Source organism: Sycon ciliatum, chromosome 2 (assembly GCF_964019385.1).
Source record: "Sycon ciliatum chromosome 2, ocSycCili1.1, whole genome shotgun sequence".
In the NCBI taxonomy this organism is placed as follows: Eukaryota; Metazoa; Porifera; class Calcarea; order Leucosolenida; family Sycettidae; genus Sycon; species Sycon ciliatum.
Window position 1 is genome coordinate 45,647,383 of NC_088644.1, and position 6,000 is coordinate 45,653,382.

Below are 6,000 nucleotides of genomic sequence, written 5' to 3' on the forward strand. Positions count from 1 at the left end.
ATGGGTTATTATTTGCCACATACCAATGGGTTAGTGTTTGCCACACACCTATGGATTTGTAATTGCGTATTGGATGGGTAATTTTAATTCGTTGCATGTGGTGCAGATTTTTTAGGGCTTGGGTTAGGGTTAGGGACAGTTGTAGTTGGGTCAGGGGCCGCGCACCGAGTCCATTAAGAGAGAGACAGAGAGAGAGAGAGAGAGAGAGAGAGAGAGAGAGAGAGAGAGAGAGAGAGAGAGAGAGAGAGAGAACGAGAGAGCGAGAGAGAGAGAGAAAGAGAGAGAGAGAGAGAGAGAGAGAGAGGGAGAGGGAGAGACCCTTTAATTATGGTGCCTACTTCCCAAAATTTAATTTATTGCAAGCAGTGTGATCTTTTGGACCAGTGTAAGGGTTTGAGCCGTATTCAGGGACCTACATTGGCGGCGTGTCTATTGGTCAGCAGTTGTTTACGGGAGGCTGTTTAATTGCAGTGCATTTATTAAGGGGTGGACCTGCACCTCACCCCCCCCCCCCCCCGGGCAAACACAAAGCGGCGGGCTGTGTAGTGATGAGTATGGGAACTAGAGCGGCAGTGGACTGACGACGTGCAACGGCCGTCCGCAAGTGCGCAGGCAATGGGAATTTTTTATTTAATTCCATCTGCTCATTAACAACAACGACAATAACAACAACAGTAATGCGAACTAAGCGAACTGTAACCATCATCATTACCATCACCATCATATTCATGAACAGATGGGCGACAACTCCCTGTATTCCCCTGGTGCGTCTCAGGCGAGTAGTATTTCGGGGGGGTTTGTTTGACTAATGCTTCTAGAGCGTTGTGTGCATGTGCGTGATCCTAATGAGTGAGGACTAGGCCCCCAGGGCGAGCTAAGATCAACTCGAGCTTCACATGCACCCTCCCCTCCCAATCTTGTTGATGACGTAGGGCACGTAACAGGATACAACAAGCAGAGCTATTAACAATGCTTGACCAGAACTAACACCAATGGTTAACAACATTGATTGACGCCATGTCATCCGTGAATTGAGAATTATAATGCTAATCCCGGTTTCGCCACCCGGTGCCGTGAATCAATATTGCAGACTCTCAAACCGACTCCCCTTCAATCAGTAGTTGGGGGCGCCAATGTTTAGCCCTTAATCCCAGGGAGCGGGTTGTTTCGGCAATAATGTACCCCTGCATTCCCTCAGGCATTCTCCTAGCTGGTCTATGGGCACCTATCACACTCTCATGGGAGGCACAGGTCAGAACACAGTGCACAGCAAATTCCTAATTTGTTTTAAAATATATAAAAATATATATTTTATTTTACCTAGAGTCGTTTCGGGAACACTGCTCGTGGCAGGCACACAGTATCGGCCCTAATGACCAATACATCCAGACTCAAAAGCTGTTATAGTTTGGGTTGAATTGTGAGCACTGCTGGGTGAAATTGTTATGTCTAACCCCTGCCTCCATTGGCTAAATGTACTGTCTGTGCGTACCTCAAAATGAAAGGCGAGAAAAGAGAATTCTTTATTTTGTTTTATAATTTTTAGATTCGTGCCCTGCCGCCATGCGCCCGACCAAGTGTGAGAGACAGGGCCACACACTCCCTTCCCCAAGATATTTTGTATATGGGAATCCCCCTACGTTACATGGGTTTCTTATGTTTAACCTATCCCCTCCCAATCCTCCTTATTGCTGTTCTATGTGTGTGTGCATGTATGCGTTACAGACCTTATCCTGTGGAACCACACTCAAGAAAGAGTGTTCTCGGAACTAGGAACAGAGGGGGCGGGGGGTTACGGCAGAGGAAGGCAGGAAGTTCCTGGACACGGTACGACAACTCAGGAACAAATACACAGCAAAGTGGACCAGACACAACAGAACCCTATAGTTCATGCATCAGGCACTCCCGCACGCTGCTGTGCGGAGTGTGGTCAAAGTACAGGTTGTATGCTACTCAGGGGTAGAAATGTTAGTCGCCCGCCGACTATGCATGGGTACTGAAGGAACCAAAACTTAAATTGTGCAGGCAGATTTAGGGAGAGTGAACATTGTACAGTCATATGTCCCTCACCTGGTTCCATTTGATGATCCATCGGCGGGCATGAGCAATAGGACAAGAAAGCAGAGATCCTGGTCAGATGGTGTCCGTGTTGAGTTGTCCTTCCAGTCTCCCAGTGCCTCCTCCATCGGAACCCCCCGCTCCACATTGGGCACATAGCTGTCTACGATCCAGGGTCTCTAGAGGAGTCACCTAATTTATTGTTCAGAACTGAAATTACTATTTCAACTGAGTAACTTTACCTCAACCTACTCCCTTGGCTACAATGTAAGAAATGGTTGACTCTTTTCTCTGCAGTTAGTCTTTCTACTGGTCAGTACTGTCCCTTGGTCAAGGTCCCCGCTGGCGGGCAGCAGCTCACAGTGCGCATTGGTTGAGCGTGCACTATCTGGCTATAGACTCAGCTGACGTGTACTAGCTAAAGATTGTGCGTGGTGTGAGCTTGCGCTATCTGGCTGTCTACACTAGCTACATTTTGTGTGCGGGAACAATCTGCACTATCCTGTCACTTGACAGTTAGTGTATGCGCTGCCGACTGGCAACTACTTAGTACTAGAAGCTATTTTTAGGCCGCATGCTACGGCGTCCTACTTTGTACTCAGCCCAGTCTCGCTCTACTCTTCGCGGTCATTGTAGTAATAGTACTAGTACTCGTCTTTGTAGTTTCTATGGGCCAGCACCCGTCACCCACCCATTGGCCAGTAACTGCGCCGTGTCTATATTCTAGTATTAGGGAGTTCAATCACGTGACCGGGCACATACATTGGGTCTCTACACGCGGATGTACGCATGACGTGGCCAGGTGGGCAGTGACGCGTTTTTTTGAATGTTTTGCTGCAAGCTCAAATTTTTGATCAAGAAGACGGCCATTTCCTGGTTCGTGAAGACAGTAGCTTTTGTTTGGTGTGTCGCTTGCCGTCGTTGAACCGTTTTCAGACGTCCAAAGTTCTGGAGGAACTTTTCGATCGTGTTTTTCAGTATTTTCTTTTGGTTGCTCGCCGAGGAAACGCTCATATTCGTGTAGAGCACCCTCGAATTTAGTAAGATCGAGTCGTCCTGCAACTTCAGGAAGTAGCAAAAGTCTGCAAAATTACCTGAACGATGGCGAGTCACACAGAAAAGGAGACAGGTGACAGCAGCAAGGACGTCGTTGGAGATATGTGTACAGTGCTGGGTGTGTAAAGTGCTGGGTTTGACTCGGACGTCGCTGCTAAATTCAGTGGAAAACAACGATGCATTTACGTCGCTGAAGCGTAGTGCTGAGAGCTTGTCCAATGGTCTTGTGTTGGAGCTTTTCCGATTGAAAGAAACGGAGAAACTGACGTTCAAGGCTTTCAAAACATGGCTGGAAGGAATATCTGGGAGGGAACGTTCAACTTTAAATTCGAAGTCAGTGTCTGGCAAAGTGAACAGACTGAAGACAGACGTACTTACCTCCTGAAAGCAAACAAAGAGCAGTAGCATTTGCTGTCTGAGCAGGTATTTGAGCTTCCAGCTGGTGTGGCAGCCCTCCGCATTGTTGCAGAAAAACGAAGTGCGTTGAAGGCACAGCTTCTGTTTCGTAAAACTTTGTGCAACATAATGCACCAGCTGCCGCATTCTCGCTCTCGAAGGATGGGAGGCAGTACCCTGTGGAGAGCTTGAGCTGGTGGACAACCTGAAGTCCCTGCTACCTGCCATAGTTCCGGCATCTGGCATCACAGATTCGGCCACCACAGATCCCGCCGCCGCAACTGGGCCGGCAAGGTCTGTACTGCCACCCGGCACTACTGATCCTGACCAGGACTCTGGGGATTTGGAGCCAGCTCCAAAGCGCATACCAAGTGTTGCACCATAAAAACCTGACTTATTCCATTTCCAGGAGTTACTAAGTACATGGTCGTCTATATCTTGGCCGCCGTCACCAGACACGGTGTCGCAAATATGTAACACTGCTGTAAAACATAAAACTCTTCAATGCCACTCACGTTTGTTGTTTCATCTTCTCTACTCCACTGCTTCTTCATTAAATGCTTGGTGTTCAGAATTACCTTTCCTGCAATGATATATTCCTGGTTTTCCTTATATCCATATCCGATGTATGCGGTCAGAGCGGTTGCCATGGTGGTTGCTATGGACAGAATTTGAAAGTCTGTAACTGAATTTGAAAATTAATTTTCATTTGGTATCCTACAGACTGTGTTTACTCCTTGGGTGGAGTTTCAAGACATTCTGGAGAAGTTCATCGGTTGCTATGTGTAGCTAGGGCTGGTCCGAAGATGCCTTTGGTGCCATGCGATGTATGCACTTTCATGATGAATTTGCCGCGACTTCAAATGACCATAACTCTGTTGTTTTTCAAGATATCCACTCCAAATTTCGGCTGCTACTTGGTTTTACCCCATACATTTCAAAAATCCGCTTAGAAATGGCCAGCTGCCAACATGAAAAAATCATGTGAACTCCCTACTAGTATCCACCCTATACCTATGGGTTATTATTTGCCACATACCAATGGGTTAGTGTTTGCCACACACCTATGGATTTGTAATTGCGTATTGGATGGGTAATTTTAATTCGTTGCATGTGGTGCAGATTTTTTAGGGCTTGGGTTAGGGTTAGGGACAGTTGTAGTTGGGTCAGGGGCCGCGCACCGAGTCCATTAAGAGAGAGAGAGAGAGAGAGAGAGAGAGAGAGAGGGAGAGAGAGAGAGAGAGAGAGAGAGAACGAGAGAGCGAGAGAGAGAGAGAAAGAGAGAGAGAGAGAGAGAGGGAGAGGGAGAGACCCTTTAATTATAGTGGCTACTTCCCAAAATTTAATTTATTGCAAGCAGTGTGATCTTTTGGACCAGTGTAAGGGTTTGAGCCGTATTCAGGGACCTACATTGGCGGCGTGTCTATTGGTCAGCAGTTGTTTACGGGAGGCTGTTTAATTGCAGTGCATTTATTAAGGGGTGGACCTGCACCTCACCCCCCCCCCCGGGCAAACACAAAGCGGCGGGCTGTGTAGTGATGAGTATGGGAACTAGAGCGGCAGTGGACTGACGACGTGCAACGGCCGTCCGCAAGTGCGCAGGCAATGGGAATTTTTTATTTAATTCCATCTGCTCATTAACAACAACGACAATAACAACAACAGTAATGCGAACTAAGCGAACTGTAACCATCATCATTACCATCACCATCATATTCATGAACAGATGGGCGACAACTCCCTGTATTCCCCTGGTGCGTCTCAGGCGAGTAGTATTTCGGGGGAGTTTGTTTGACTAATGCTTCTAGAGCGTTGTGTGCATGTGCGTGATCCTAATGAGTGAGGACTAGGCCCCAGTATTAACAATGCTTGACCAGTACTAACACCAATGGTTCACAACATTGGTTGACGCCATGTCATCCGTGAATTGAGAATTATGATGGTAATCCCGGCTTAGCCACCCGGTGCCGTGAATCAATATTGCAGACTCTCAGACCGACTCCCCTTCAATCAGTAGTTGGGGGCGTCAAAGTTTAGCCCTCAATCCCAGGGAGCGGGTTGTTCTGCAATAATGTACCCCTGCATTCCCTCAGGCATTCTCCTAGCTGGTCTATGGGCACCCATCCCACTCTCATGGGAGGCACAGGTCAGATCACAGTGCACAGTAAATTCCTAATTTGTTTAATTATTTTAAAATATATAAAAATATATATTTTATTTTACCTGGAGTCGTTTGGGGAACACTGCTCGTGGCAGGCTCACAGTATCGGCCCTAATGACCAATACATCCAGACTCAAAAGCTGTTATAGTTGGGGAAGAATTGTGGGCACTGCAGGGTGAAATTTTATGTCTGACCCCTGCCTCCATCGGCTAGATGTACTGTATGTGCGTACCTCAAAATGAACGGCGAAAAAAGAGAATTCTTTATTTTATTTTATATTTTTTAGATTCGTGCCCTGCCGCCATGCGCCCGACCAAGTGTGAGAGAC